The sequence below is a fragment of the Leptodactylus fuscus genome, chromosome 4 (assembly GCF_031893055.1).
Source record: "Leptodactylus fuscus isolate aLepFus1 chromosome 4, aLepFus1.hap2, whole genome shotgun sequence".
NCBI lineage: Eukaryota > Metazoa > Chordata > Amphibia > Anura > Leptodactylidae > Leptodactylus > Leptodactylus fuscus.
In genome coordinates this window covers 119,217,515-119,234,231 of record NC_134268.1, presented here as the reverse complement: position 1 = coordinate 119,234,231, position 16,717 = coordinate 119,217,515, and the positions used below count along the sequence as shown (strand labels likewise).

The window sequence follows — 16,717 nt, the reverse complement described above, 5'->3', positions numbered from 1 at the left end:
TGCAGGTTTCCATCTCCTTGGCATGACACTGGGGCAGAGACGGGGGGGGGAAATGAAACTGTGGGCAGATAAAGGGGGAGAATGGCATGAAACTGGGGACAGAGATAGAGGGGGGGGGGACATGAAACTAGGCGTAGATGAAGGGTGTATATGAAAATGGGGGGGGAGATATAATTTACGGGTGACTGTAGGAGGATTATACTGTGTGGAATCACATGAAAATTGAATGAGAATGGGTGGAGTCAACATAAAAGTGGGCGGGGCCGCACATTTTGTTCCCTCTTTCTAGTCTTCAACAGTTGGGAAGTACAGGTTAGAAGTGCGAGACCCCCAGTAAGTAGGGCCCCGCCAAAGTCAATTGCCCAGGGCCCCGCAAACCCTGGATCCGCCACTGGCCCAGTCCCACTATTATTGAGGAGCATACCCAGGTACTTACTTGACTATCTCAATGCAACAAGAAATGCAGCCTTTCCACCATGTCTGGCCTCAACCTAACAAATTAAATCCCACTTTGTGACAAATTCCTTTGACTCATTTCTTCCTATGTGGATCCTTATGGTGTCAGAGCTTTCACAGTCATGTAGCAACTGCTGCTGCAAGTTTGTGAATTTTATCTGCATGCCAGGAATGCCCTCTAGTGGTCATAATCCCTGTTTTGTTCTGGGCTGTAAAATCAGGATTTTTTTTTAAAAAAAATATTTGTTCTTTTTAGATGAATGTTCATAAAATTTTCATGTGAGCACAAATTATTGCCTGAATCTTTTCGTAACTTGGTTGCTGACCAATATAGATGCACATTTTGTGACATAGTGAATACATCAGACACCACAAAATAACACTTTGTTCCACAAATAAGATAAGATAAATTAAGATAAACCTTTAATAGTCCCACCATGGAGGAAATTCAATGTGTTACAGCAGCATGGATAATACAGTAATAGAAAAATAAAAAATAAAATAAAACACATACAAAGCTCACAATAGAAGATAAAAAAGATACTAGGAGTCATTACAAATAATGATATTTACAGTATCCATAGATTTCTATGAGTTTGAATTCTGCAACCTTTTTACATGTGACTGGCGGCTCCTGGCTACTTTTTTGTGATTGTGTTGAGGATTGCAGAAAGTCTCATAAATCCATGTTTTGTTTTTTTTGTTTTTAATCTATGACCTGAGGTTTTGTATAGTAATGACATCACATTGTAAAGTTAGAATAGAATAGAATCATTATCTACACTAATTACACTGGTTTTTGCTCTGATAATCTTTGTTAACCTGTGAAAACCTAATTTCCAATTTGAAGTTTTTTGTGTTTCATTTGTAAGCTCATGTAAGAAACCAGATGGTTTAAATTTACTACTGAGCAGCTGTTGTCTGCCATTACCAATCTGACAGTACATGACAGCCCAGAAATATTTCATGATAAGTTTTGAGGACATCAAATTTATTTTCTGATTCAGTATTGTATTGTTTCTGCTTGTAGGAATATTCTTTATAACAAAATCTATCTATCTATCTATCTATCTATCTATCTATCTATCTATCTATCTATCTATCTGTCTATCTATCATCAGTGATCATTATATTAGCGATACCTCTGCACCTAATTGTTAATGTCCAGATAAATCAATGAAGAACATTATTTACTGTTATCTAATTGACTGTAAAATGTGTGTCAGCCAAGGTGGTTTTATAGTATTTTAGGAATTGAGACTACAATACCACAAGCTTATTAAACTGGACGTTTAAGAGGTGCCACTTGGTATGATAAATCTCAGTCCTGTACCCTGCAGATGGCAGGTTTAACTGCTATATTACAAAGCATAGTTCATCTCATTCTGGCTCTATAAACATGAGTTCTGCATGCTCCAAGGTCCAACTGCCAAATCTCTATCCAACAGAACCACCTACGGGAGACATTGGTATGAAAAATTCATCGTATGAATGTGCAGCCAAAATTCTAAGTAAAACTACCATGCATAAATGGACAGGATCATAGGAATCTCTAAAAAAATGTCTCCAGAATTGTGTTTAATCCACTTCAACACAAACAGCTTAGTCTGTTCTGAGGGCAAAGTAAGCAGTGTTATATCTATACGTTAATTTATAAGTACTTGTGAAACAAGTTACAGCCATCAAGAAAGTTGGCAGAGCCCAACAGTTATTGCCAAAAAATATAGCACACCTATAGAAATGTCTCAGAAACATAATACTGGTGAAATGAACGCCTGAATTTCAAGCACTAGTAAGGAAAGGGAGGTGTCCCCCAAAACAAACAATTAAAATGTAATTTTTATTGGGATCTTTAAAAAATTGTGTCCCTCAAAAAAAATCAACCACACTAGTAATACTATGTGACCTCTCCAATAAATATGATCGGGAAAACAACACATAAATATTAAGGAATCAATATCCTAATGCAGTGCGGTCCACTTTTATCAACATCCAAATCTCAAAGGGTGTGTTGGAATTCACTCTGGTGTATGTTTACATCTCCCCATACACTACATTACACCCATAGGTAACAAAATTGGGCCCACTGTTCAAACAATTCCACAGGTAAGTATTAGGGGCCAAGTAGTCGCTTTACAGGGGCCTAATCAACAATGCCTGACCTCCCTGTCCCATCAATAGGTCTGGGTCTACTGGACAGTCATTTCTAGTGAGGCCATATATAAAGAACACCTTTCCTAAGCCATTCATACATTCCATGTATTAAACCATTTTAAATGGACCAGGGCTTCTGTCTTTCGAGTCTCCATGTGGACCCGAACGTTGGAAACCTGTTAGTGCGACCCTAGTGTGACAGTGTTGTTTGTAACGGCTAATAATTTTACATTTATTATAGGAAGGAAAAAATATTTTTCTTACTACTTAACAGCCTATTAATAAGAAGAGCTATTTTATTCCAATTGATACAATTGATACAGCTCTTCCATGTGCAATTCACAGTGCAAAAGTCTACTTACTGTGTGTGTCAGTGTCCATACAAAGCGTCATCTTGTTATAGCCACCTACTACAGCACTGTATCAGTGAGATAACATTAAAACATGCATTTGTAATGTGCGATAACCAAGAACATCAAGTTTTTCTTAGTGTCTCATATCATATACTTTGAGATACTATATGAAAGATGTGACACTTCAGAACCTGATAAAGTCTGGTTAGACCAGGCAGAACTAAGTTATGTGGTGTGACAAAAGAATGCTTAGACAAAGCAGATATTACTGCGCTGTGTATTGGCCAGAGTCCCGGACACTGTGAATCTCAGACAACTACATTAACTGGCAGTATCAGGCTGAAAGGAAGAACTAGACAATGAAAAACCTTTACAACAAACTTTACATTTCTTTGTCAGCTAAGTAAAGGTACTTATTATATATGTTGTCTGTATGTCTTAGATGCATTGTATATCATCTGCCAGGTAATGTTTTCAGAGCATTCATAAAAGTTATGATTGAGAGGTTACACAAAAAATGCTAAATTCATAGAGAATTATTTTATTGCATGATTATGGCCTGTTAGATAATTTTATATACAGTTTTGGAAACCAGTGTTGGATGTTACATAATCATAAGGTTATATTTAGCATTAGTATTTCACTATAATGAACATAAATGGTTAAAGTATGAAAATGACATGCTGCTTTATAGATTTTGTGGAAAATCACTATGAACTTGTGGAAGTTTATTTTTTAATGTGAGGATGTAGTATATGACTTTACCAGCCTCTGCCTACGACTTCGTCTGCATTTTGTTGGCGTCGATGATCTGCCTATATTCAGCAAATTGTTGCCGTCGATTGTTCTGCCTGCTCTGACGTTTTGGCAGCTCTCAAGCTGTCCTGCTGCTGAACTTGTTTCTCGTGCCGTGTATGTGATTGTTCCAGCAGCTCAGCAGCTGGTTGGGATGCCATATAATGAGCATGTTGTTGGCATCGATCATCCGCCTGTTCCAATGTTTCCGCCGCTTTCAAGCTGGCCTGTCGCTAAACTTGTTCCTCGCACCGTGCCTGTGATTGTTCCGGCATCTCAGCAGCTTGCTTACCATATAATGAGTGTATTGTTGGTATTAATTATCTGCCTGCTCTGGCATTTCGGATGCTCTAAGAGGCCTAGCTTAGGCCTAGTTCTCTTGACTCCTAGCTTGCTCAATCCTCTCAGCTCCGCTTGAGTAGAACTCTGTTGACTTCTGGCTACCCTCATAGCTCTCATTTTTTAAGAATTTTGTGACAAATTAGATTTTCTTTTTCCCAACATGTTCAACATTGGGAAACTGCCAATTTGAATTAAAGGTGGTTTTCCCATCTGAGTGTCTCAGCACGCTACCTGGAGCAGATCAGATAATATGCAAATGCTTGTACACAATGGACTCAGTTATCTCTGTGGTTACATAGAGAGATAACAGACAAGGCTTTATCAGCAATCTCCAGTTAGCTGAGATAAAGCTGAAGTTTAATATAGTATATGATCATAAATTGATAACAGTCGTGAAGCCATGTCATTTACTGGGATAAAAAGTAGCCTATGTGTTAAAGGAGGTTACAAACTATCTATGTGCCAAGTTTCATCCACATCCGTCCAGCTGTTTTTGCATGATTGAGTAACAAACATCCAATTGAATAACACTAGACAACAATTTTTTTTCCTTGAAAATTTCAGGTGATTATGATAAATCCATTCAAGCTAAGCAGAAGTATAATTTCGGATAGTCTGTATCACGTAGAAGTTTTGAGAAACATTAGATTAAGTGTTAGTGATTATGAAGCATGTAAATGTTACCAGTTATTAGTTCAAATGAACAAAAAGTGTTTCACTGCGGATTTTCTTTTGTACTCAATGTCTGGTCCCGTATTAGTGTCCACCAATAGTTAGCTAGTATGGATGGCGTCAGGGGCCCGGCCAAATTGAAAAATGGGGGGGGCCCGGTTTTGGCCCGCCACCGTGTGCCGGCTCCCTGGCGCCCATAGCAGTCATTGTGTATGTCCTATTTCAACTCAGATCTGCATCCAGAGGACGCAGATCTGAGTCGAAGACATACGCGGCTGAAGCAAGGAGCTGACACAGGTCAGCTTCTCACTTCGCCGCTGCGCGCCTCTCTCCCTAACACATATGCAGCTGAAGCGAGGAGCTGACATGTGTCTGACAAGGCTGTATAATCTACATCAGACCAAACGAAGATCACTCCGCACAGAGAACTAATGATTATGACGATGACCATGAGGTCTTCCTCTTTTCTCTTCTGTTTTTTTTCCTTAGCTGCTATGGCCTACTAGTATATCTTCTCTTCTCAGCTTATGTGTGTCTACGTCTGTAATATATTACTCTGTATTATCCTGTATCTGTATTACTATGCTGCTGTAACACGCTGAAATTTCCCCAATGTGGGACTATTAAAGGATTATCTTATCTCTTTTCTTAATGCTTTTCCATCATGGCAATATCCTGGTGAAACCATGCGCCATGTTAATCACAGACTGCACCAAAATTTTCAGGAAAAAATCCAAATGAGAAAGCAGAAAATGAATTTTCAATGACATTTTGCACTTCATCACTTTGTAAGTTTCAAGAAGGTTGTCAAACAATTTGATGTAATTTGATGCTTGATAGTTGACAAGGAAATTCTCTGAAACATCCTTGAAAGATTTCCAAGCAATTTTCTTAGGCCCCATCAGCACTTTCTTCAAAGTGCTTGTCATTCATGATGTGTCAGATTTGTGGACCAACAGAAATGCCTTCCTTAATCTTCATATACATTTTGTTCCTTAATCTTGGCATTTGTTGGGAACATTTGTCTCAAATAACGACAACCTTCTGCTTCCTTGTTCGTTGCTTTTACAACAATCGGGTACCCCTGGTTGTCACATATAACCCACACCTGGAGACGCTAAGAGGTATCACACGCAAATTACATCCATTACTACAAAAAGACAACCGTCTAAAATCCATATTTCCAGATCCCCCTCTCCTGTGCTACAGACAGCCACCAAACCTCAGGAATATGGTTGTCAGCAGCTTACTGTCACCTCCAACCAACACAGGAACATTTCGATGTGGACAGAAACGTTGCAAAACCTGTCCCCACATACTGACGACGGACAGGATAGCGATACCAAACTCTAACAGAGCATATAAAGTCCCAGGTACGTTCACCTGCAGCACACCCAATGTAGTGTATTTAATAATATGCATCAAATGTTCCACTGATAATTTGTATGTTGGAGAGACTGGACAGCAGCTTAGAATCCGGATGAACTCACATTGTCATACAATTAAAGAACGAAGAATGGACCTCCCCGTATCAAAACATTTCTGCAATGAGGATCATAATATGACTGATCACATGAAAGTTTTGGTTTTGGGAGGGAATTTCAGATCAAAGAGAGAACGACGCATTCATGAGTGTAAATTTATGACCCTGCTTCAAACACTGGAGAGGGGGTTAAATTTGTCACATGGTTTGATGTCACTTTACAGAAACCTGTGAACTGATAAGGACCTGTAAGTGTTTACATTGTTTCTACCAATAACGAATAAGCCTCAACCCCCCTTCCTCCTGGAATTCTATCCCTATGTGCCCTTTTTGTATATAAATATGCTCCTTCAGAAATGGTTTAAATTTACTTGAGAAAGGAGTCGAGCGTTCCGAAACGTTGTAATCTGTCATCATTATGAGTTAGCCATTAAAAAGGTATCAACTACTGAAGACTATCAAGTTTTTTTTGTTTTTTAAATAATAATTCAAATAATTCATACCTTTGCTTGTCTATAAATTACATAACTGGACAGCACATATATTGTGGAGAATACTTAGCCTGAAAATATGAAAAAAATTGCTATAATAGAAGATGTCTGAAAAACGGTACATGACAGGAAAATTTCGAGTAGATTTTCATGATCAGCTTTTCAAATTACATAAGAAACACTCAAAAGTGTTCAGGGAGCAAAATCTTCGTTGGCCAGTGTAATCAAAGGAAAAAAAATATCTTTATTATTCTGAGTTTTACCAGGAATTCATAGGTAAAGAAAGAAAACCTGAGAAATCACTGTTATTTAATAAGTCATAGTCTCGACCACCAGATGGTGCTACATAAAGTAGCTTTCCATATGTGATGCTATCTCAAAATCACAGTGTAGACCAGTAGATGGTGCTACATAGCTTGTAATATTTGGTATTCTCACTGTCATAGGGACCAGGATCAGCAGGTATATCAGTGATCTTAATGGGAAGCAACAAACATTTAAAAAATATATATATATATATATATATATATATATATATTTATATTAAAGAAAAACAATTGCAGCAGCACCTGTAAATCTGGGGATCATCCCACAAATTACACGGCAGAAACCCCTCTCCAGGCAAAAGGGCTTGCAATAGAAAAAACAATCCGGTCTGTCAGCAAAAGGACATTTTCCATCCATGCAAGTTGCTGACAGACCGGATTGAACAAAGCAGTTTATGACATATGTAAAATGAGTGGTTGCCTGAGTCCTGAGGCTGCAAGGGGATGAACAGCATGTAACTGCCTATTTGCCCCCCCCACCCCCATTTGCCCCCCCTCCCCCTATTTGCCCCCATTATAATCCAATCCAGTAATCAACTATATTGGCATCCTTTGATACAGTCAATTACTGTGGCAGGACACAGGAGTGTACAGAAGGGTGAGTATTGATCAGTTGAGACAAATTTTGCAAGGTTCAGACAATGGTTTTGTACAGTCCACACACGTCTCTTCAGACCCCAGGCTATAATCAGGAAGACCCAGGGGAGGTGAGTAAACATAACAAACAGTGTTACTCACCTCTCCTGAGCTAATTGGGCCCCAGCAGTCACTTGGGGTGCTCCGATGTAATGACGTTAGCATGCCACACGTGATCACTGAGGCCCAATCAGAAGCCTCAGCAGTGACATCTGGAGCTGGTGACTTTAGTCACTGGCTAAAAAAGCAAAGAAGATGATGAAGACAACCAGATACACAACACTTTATCCTTCTGAACAGTTAAGCTCTGAGAGTTCTGAGTTGCACAGTGGATATATAACTTACTAATGCAGTTTAATCATTCCTCTACCATTAACATTGCCAGTTCTTCTGTAATGTCCCAGAATGGCCAATATTTCTGTATACATTGCCTTTATGTGCCACTAGCCAATGCTCTGTATAGGGATATTAAGTAGTGCTGTCACCTTAAAGTGGCTCTATCAGCAAAATCATGCTGCTAGAGCCCCACATATGCGTGAATAGTCTTTAAAAAGGCTATTCAGGTATCGGTAATGTTATATTACACTACCCCCCCGTTTTAAAAAAATAACCTAAAAAAGAATGTGCTCTACTTACGGATCGTGCACGCTGGGCGGGCATTCAGGGTGTGTCTTCATCTTCTTCCCCACCTCTTCTTCCTATGTTCTCGGGTCCCGTTTTCTTCCAGCGCTCGCTCGCGGACACTGATATGAAAAACCGGCCTGGGCGCATGCGCAGTAGCATGCGGCTTCTACTACGGCTACTGCGCATGCGCCCCGGCTATCACTGTCCGTTCGCGAGCGCTGGAGGAAGACGGGACCGGAGGAAGAAGAGGCGGGGATGAAGATGAAGACACACCCTGAATGCCCGCCCAGCGTGCACGTTCGGTAAGTAGAGCACATTCTTTTTTAGGTTATTATTTTAAAACGGGGGGGGGGGGGGTAGTTTAATATAACATTACCGATGTCTGAATAGCCTTTTTAAAGACTATTCACGCATATGTGGGGCTCTAGAAGCATGATCTGTGCAGCATATTGTACTGTGTGGGGGACACTGTACAATATATCATACTGTGTGTGGGGCCACTGTGGAGTATATTGCACTGTGTGGAGGCCACTGTGGAGCATAGTATACTGTGTCGGGGCTACGGCAAAGCATATTACACTGTTTGAAGCCCCTTCATTATTTACACCACACCCATCTATTTTATAGCAGCCATGCACTATCACAAGCTGTAATATTATTGGACAGATCTGTGCAATGTAAATAGTGAAAGGGTGATCCCTTCAAACAGTTGATCAGCAAGGGTCCTGGATGTCAGACCCCCACTGATCTCTTACACTGTTAGGACCCAACAGATCATATGTTTACCAGAATATGTAGTTCCCAGTATTGTTTCCATGCTGGGCGCTGCTCACTCACCATATTCATGATAACCATAGTTGTAGGTACTATAGTTTTATGGACCATGTTAACGTTAACAATTCCAGGAGCCACGCTGCTTGCTTGCCATACGTAGCGTATAGTGAGTTTAGCTAGTGAAGTGGTGCACTTTGTATGGCAGATGAGCAGCATGGCATTGTTATTACCTGTAGCCATGCGGTGTCAGTACAGTTGATCTGCAGAGTTCCTGGTGATGGGCTACTAGAGACAATTCCACTTTTGGGCTCTAGCTATCTCAGTCTGACACTGCCTCTACGCCAAGCTTGTCAAACCATGTCTTTAAGGACTTCACTATCATGTACAGGGATACAGCCATGCTCGAATAGAAAGAGTCCTTCACCAAACTGGTCTCACAAAGTTGAAAGCATCCAAGTGTCTAAAATGGCTTTGTATGCTGTAGCTGTCTCCATGAGTGATCCATTTGATTCGTCCATTTGACTGCCAGATAGTAAAACACAATTCAGCACTCCAGTGAACATGCTTCTGCACTGTCCAGTGACAGTGTGCTTTATACAATCCCAGCCAATGCTTGGCATTGTGCATGGTCATTGACCATGGAAGGTCACTTCATGAAGCTCTATACACAGGGGTGTAGCTATGGAGAGTTCAGAGGAAAGGTTCCTCTGCCATATACACTATACCAGCGTTTCCCAAACTGTGCTCCACAGAGCACCAAGTGCTCCACGTACCATCTACAGGTGCTCCACGATATGGTGATAAACGGTTAACAATAAAAATGTGAAGCGTTTCAAAATTAAAATACTGGTTCACATGCACTCCTAATATTCTACTGGCTTGGCACTATGGTCTATTCGGCAATTATACAAGGCTGGCAGACTAACGCTTCATAGTCGGATGGCACTTCCAAACCGGTCTCAGACCGCCCTTTCCGGCTTAATACGCAATATGTCAACTCAAAGACGAATTTAAAATTGTCAGATAAAGCAAAAATTATTCTTCTTCCTTTTGCAACAACATACTTATGTGAAGCAGCATTCTCCGCCTATGTGGCCACTAAAACATGATATGGATCGCGACTGAATACGGAACCTGACATTCGATTGCAGTTATCCCAAATTCAACCAGATATTGCTAAATCAAAGCAGCCTCATTCTTCACATTAAAATGAAGACATAAATTTTTTAAGATTTAAGAAATAGGATCTGTGTTTTCAGGATTTTTGATTTTCTGTATATGTAGTTCCTTATTTTTTAGCTGTGACTAAAAGAAAAAAATTTGAATACAGTTAATAGAAAATGTAATATCTAATATCAATTAGTTAGAAATCCCCCTCCCCCATCGTTAATATTGTATGTATCTTTGGCACCTATGTAGGTTTTAGGTAAAATATGTTAAGTGCTCCCTACAGAATTTCTGTCCTGAATAGTGCTCCTCCACTCAAAAAGTTTGGGAAACGCTGCACTATACCATTATTCTGAATGACACTAGGCAGGAAGGTGCCCCATTACAGATTTCTTTCATTGGGACTCAGCAGCTCAAGCTCTATTAGATTAGTCCCTATACTGATGACACTTCCAGAGCCATTTTGAATTTCTGTAGTGGGTGATGCACCATAGCCTCTTAAGCACAGTACACTATATTGTACTATCAGTGTAAGGGTGCAAGGAGTGAAACTACAAGAGGGAGGACAGCAGTAGTCAACAAGCAAGTATACCATATACAACACTTTATCCTTCTGAACAGTTAAGCTCTGAGAGTTCTGAGTTGCACAGTGGATATATAACTTACTAATGCAGTTTAATCATTCCTCTACCATTAACATTGCCAGTTCTTCTGTAATGTCCCAGAATGGCCAATATTTCTGTATACATTGCCTTTATGTGCCACTAGCCAATGCTCTGTATAGGGATATTAAGTAGTGCTGTCACCTTAAAGTGGCTCTATCAGCAAAATCATGCTGCTAGAGCCCCACATATGCGTGCATAGCCTTTAAAAAGGCTATTCAGGCATCGGTAATGTTATATTACACTACCCCCCCGTTTTAAAAAAATAACCTAAAAAAGAATGTGCTCTACTTACGGATCGTGCACGCTGGGCGGGCATTCAGGGTGTGTCTTCATCTTCTTCCCCACCTCTTCTTCCTATGTTCTCGGGTCCCGTCTTCTTCCAGCGCTCGCTCGTGGACACTGATATGAAAAACCGGCCTGGGCGCATGCGCAGTAGCATGCGGCTTCTACTACGGCTACTGCGCATGCGCCCCGGCTATCACTGTCCGTTCGCGAGCGCTGGAGGAAGACGGGACCGGAGGAAGAAGAGGCGGGGATGAAGATGAAGACACACCCTGAATGCCCGCCCAGCGTGTACGTTCGGTAAGTAGAGCACATTCTTTTTTAGGTTATTATTTTAAAACGGGGGGGGGGGGGGGGTAGTTTAATATAACATTACCGATGCCTGAATAGCCTTTTTAAAGACTATTCACGCATATGTGGGGCTCTAGCAGCATGATTTTGCTGATAGAGCCCCTTTAAGTAATAGTGTGCATTGGCATTACATTATACTACATTAGCTCACACAAGGTTTATTGTGTTGCTGCCACCTAATGACCAAAATGACACATTGATCTGTCTGCATAATTATTTGATTTATTCCTTGCTTGTAATGGTACATGCCAGAAGTCTGTCACATGATCCTGCCAGCCAATGACATCTGCTGATGCCTCTGAAGGTTCTAGAAACTGCTAGATTTGCCCATCCTAGGGAGAGTGTGTGGTTCCTTCAGTACCACACACTGAACAACTTCGCCTCATCATGTCTCCCCTCAGGAGATGAGCCCCTCAGACTTCTACTCTGCACCTCCACTGCATTATTCAGCTGCCAAGTCTTCTCTAGTCGCCCCGGCTGAGGTGTTTTATAAAGAGGTTGTATCCAAAGGTCAAGCCTAGCCAAATCTGCTAACCATTGACCCTGAGGACAACCTCTACTGGATTGCTGCTGTGTTCTAGAGTCTTACAGACTTGGGAAACTTACTTTCCTGTCAACCAGTCCATGCTAGAAGAGCATCTTCTCCTTACAGGTATTTCTGAGTCAGAGGGGATAATCCCATGTCCAGGGCCCCTTTGCATGCTCTAGGCCTTTAATGGTTCCACCAGTCTTAGCACTATCCAGTCTACATCCATGTGTGTAGCTACATCTCCACACTGAGCCATGGTGTGAAGGCTCTTTCTAGGCAGAGACTTACTTAGACTGTATATTCCTTAATGACTGTGCCGACATCTCAAGTGACTTCCTCTGTACAGTACATATATGTCTGGATTACAGTTGTTTTATACACAATTCTTCAGTAAAGAACTGTTACCTGGTTTACTCTAACCTTGTGTGCAGAAGTCATTTGCCCACACATTGCACATGGGTATTCGCGAGGAATTTAGGTTTGTAAGTAATTTAGGTATAATGGAAGCAGAGGAAACCTCTGAAGACTTTCTGTGAAAAGTGCAGTGGGAAAAACTCTGATATATTTTTGCTACGTTTTTTTCTTGCAGTGCTATTTTGCTGCTAAGTAAATAATTGGTGGGAACACAGCCCAAACTCACATATATTGCAGATGATCCACTGTTGATGAATTCCCTCAGCTGGGAACACTGCACTATGAACAAACAACTACCCCAGTAATCCAGCAGTCCAAGGAGGGAGCAAAAAAATGACGAAAAAATAAAACTTAGCCTTTAATGTCTCTCAAAACTAGATACATGCCAAATCAGTAATGGTGGAAAAACAGCATGTAATTGCTTACTCGTTTTGAGATACAAGATCCCTTAGTGATAGCATGCTATGACTAAGGGATCTTGTATCCTGAAACACGTAAGCAATTTCATGCCGTTTTTCCACCATTACTGATTTAGCATGTATCCAGTTCTATGAGAGACATTAAAGGCTATCTTGCTGTGGCCTGCTACGTGGTGCCTTATTCTTAATCACTTCGCCTTCTATAAATTGAATATGTTGGTATAAGGTATCCTGCCCCAACTCACAATAGCCTCTTCTTCACCCGTATTTGCAGAATGTGGCGAGTGATGCACCGAACGGGGCATTTGGTGTATCTTTGTCAGAAGGCAGGGAACAATTGTGTAGATTCCCCCCATTTTGTGACCATAAAGTTTAATTATTATGTAATCACAAATTAATTTCCATAAATTTTAATGCTTCTTTAAAGGAGTTATCCAGAAATTACAGATCTCTGCTAGGAGGCCGGGGAAGGTAAAAAATAAAAAAGGAAAAACATACCTGTTCCTGATGCTCTGTGGTCCCCAACCACTGTCCACCCAGTATCACTCAGGGGCTTGCTCTGGCAGAAGTCTTCACCACAGGTGACCACTGATTAGTGGTCACATGTGGCAAGCGCCTAGGCGCCTTTGGGCCAGACAGCGGAAGAGGACTCTGGAGCTCCGGTGGCAGGTGATTTTTATTTTTCACCTTCCTCGGTCTCCTTTCAGAGATCTGTAATTCCTGGACAATCCCTTTAAGTGCTATTTGATTTCTGACTGACAACTTTTAGTGTTAATTAGTTTTTATTCTTCACCTTGCTATTGACAGTTTGAAGAGAACTAATTGACAGTGTTGGATCTGCTTTACTATATCTTTACTAATCTATAAAGATAAACTATGCTTACAGTTACAGTTTTATTGACAGTTACTTGGCTTTCTGCATGCTCCAGTAAACTGCAAGTCCATGCAGCTTGATTAAAATATGTAAGTAGGTGTCAATAGGGCAGTCACTGGAACCAGGACAGTGGCAATGTGGTGCTAAAAGCAACTGGCTCACTCCACAGTGGCTGACACCCCACTCTTCTCTGGTCATTCCTATGAAGCCAGCACTCTCTGCAAGTCACCTGTAGTCTTCTGCTAGCGGAGAAACACCATGTAACATCTAGCACTTCACTGTAGTCGTCTCTTTACTGCAACAAATGGTTATAGTACATCAAATGTCTTAGTTGGCAGACCCGCTTGGGGACAATAGGGTAACTCTGCAGGTCTACAGGTAGTAGCAATGTACAGCATGCTTCTGCTGCCACGTGAGATGTGCTGCCTGTCATCCTGTTCTCCTGCTTATCAAGTGTGGGCTAGAGGTATACTGGTATACTGAACCAGGTGGCAACTAGATCTTGTTAAAGTTGAGGGTCACATGGATTCCACTCAGTATCAGCAGATTCTTGAGAATAATGTTCAAGAATCAGTGACGAAGTTGAAGTTACGCCGGGGATGGATATGGGCAAGACAATGATCCAAAACACCGCTCCAAATAGACTCAGGCATTCATGCAGAGGAACAATTACAATGTTCTGGAATGGCCATCCCAGTCCCCAGACCTGAATATCATTGAACATCTGTGGGATGATTTGAAGCGGGCTGTCCATGCTCGGCGACCATCAAACTTAACTGAACTTGAATTGTTTTGTAAAGAGGAATGGTCCAAAATACCTTCATCCAGGATCCAGGAACTGATTAAAAGCTACAGGAGGCGACTAGAGGCTGTTATCTTTGCAAAAGGAAGATCTTCTAAATATTAATGTCACTTTTCTGTTGAGGTGCCCATACTTTTGCACTGGTCAAATTTTGGTTTAATGCATATTGCACATTTTCTGTTAGTACAATAAACCTCATTTCAATCCTGAAATATTACTGTGTCCATCAGTTATTAGATATATCAAACTGAAATGGCTGTTGCAAACACCAAAATATTTAGAACTAAAAATGATTAAGATTAATAGGGGTGCCCAAACTTTTTCATAGGACTGTATCAACTCAGTTTGTTGAACTCACACGATCTTGTAAGGCTGTTTTTATACAAGGTGTCTTTCAGCAGTGAACTATTCTTCTGTTCCTCCAAGTCATCTATATCTCAAAGCATGGGAACAATCTTTTAAATACCTGGCCATTTCATGCCTTGGGTAGCCAGGGCAATAGCTAACATCAGTAAGTTATGCAATGGGAAAATAAATAATGTTCTTCAGCAGTGCAATTCACAAGTACAACGTCATTCCACATCTAAGGAGACATTGCCCAATGCAGAAACCACTGTATTATAACCGGCTTCTTTTATAGTAAAGCAACATCGCATGTGCAAACACTATACATACCAAGCATAACACAATGCACAGGTCAATACAATAGATACAGAGCGCAAAATACAACAATGCAACATGTATTAATAATGTACCTATATGCAACGCCAGTCATGAAACTATACTACATACGCATCTGTACAAAGCAAGTCACTTGCTCTAAAAAGGGAACGGCCAATTGTTCAAGGTATGCATCAGGGCCGATTGTAGTTTTACTGTTGCCTGAGGCAAAAACTGACAGGGGAGACAGACCAGTGCCACAGTCGGTGTCAGTGTCCTTCAAAAGAATTCTCTTCATTGGTACTGACTGTGACACTGGTCTGGTTCCCCCCAAGGGTTTTTAAGCTGACTGCCAAAAGCAGGGGAGACCAGTGCCTCAGTCAGTCCCTGGGACAGCGCCGCACCTCCCATGAGGTGACCTGAAGCTACCGCTTAAGGCGGTGCTATGCCAGGGCCTCGGGAGGGCGGAATTTTTGCTGACAAGCTGTCCTGGACTGGCTTAGCGTCACCGTGTCTGCAGCCTGACACTGGAAGCGAGCGGTGTATTGGGGCGGCCCTGCTGGACACAGCGCTGCTAAAGCTCACACTCAGGCAGAGAGCAGGTCCTCTCCCTGCCTGCTCTCTGCCTGTGAACGCCACTTGCAGATATGGAAAGAGCATCGGCAGTGGACTGACTTGGGTGGGTTCAGCCACTACTTTATGCAGCGGCGTGAGTAGGCTGAATCAGTACTGTATTTAATCAGCCAGCCTACGCTGCTGTATTAAGGACAGGGTCCATCCACATTTCAGTACTAGTGACACAGCTGAGTTGACACAAGTACTGTAGCAGTGTGGACCCTGGTGTCAGGCTCTCCAGTGACAAACAATATATAGTTCCACAGTGGCTCCCAAACACCTAATAATGCTCTTCACTGGTTCCCAGACACCTAATAATGCTTCCCAAGGCCCCCAGGCAAAAAATAATGCTAGTAGAAGAAGAGAAATTCGCCGGCAGCTCTCCGTGAATAAAATATAACTTTTATTGTCGGCACATCTTAAAATGACAAAAACTAGATGCAAGTCATCTAGTTTTTGTCATTTTAAGATGTGCCGACAATAAAAGTTATATTTTATTCACGGAGAGCTGCCGGCGAATTTCTCTTCTTCTACTGGATCTTACTACGCTCAAGGAATAGAGCGTGCCGTGCACCCCGAATTCATTACTACAAGTTGATATCTCTACATACAAGGGTGATCTGAAAAACTTTTTTTCTATTTTTGTGCAAAAAATAATGCTCCCTGGCGGGCCACAGAAAAGAAATGATGCACCCCAGTAGTCTTAAGACAAGAAATAATACTCCCCAGTGGCCCAAGGCAAGTAATAATTTTCTTCAGTGGCCTCCAGGCAAGTAATCGATCACACCAATGGTCCTTGGTTAAGTAAAATGACCCCCAGTGGCCTCCAGGCA

General features: G+C 41.3%; 1 protein-coding gene across 1 annotated transcript in view; it reads left to right on the top strand.

Moving 5' to 3' along the window:
- Window positions 1-3,283: 3,283 nt before the first annotated feature.
- SLC6A3 (solute carrier family 6 member 3) overlaps window positions 3,284-16,717 on the top strand; it is a 109,120-nt gene continuing 95,686 nt past the window's right edge. Inside the window, exon 1 of the mRNA XM_075271013.1 lies at window positions 3,284-3,372. The gene's annotated coding sequence lies outside the window, so the exon portion shown is untranslated. The remainder of the gene's footprint in view (window positions 3,373-16,717) is intronic.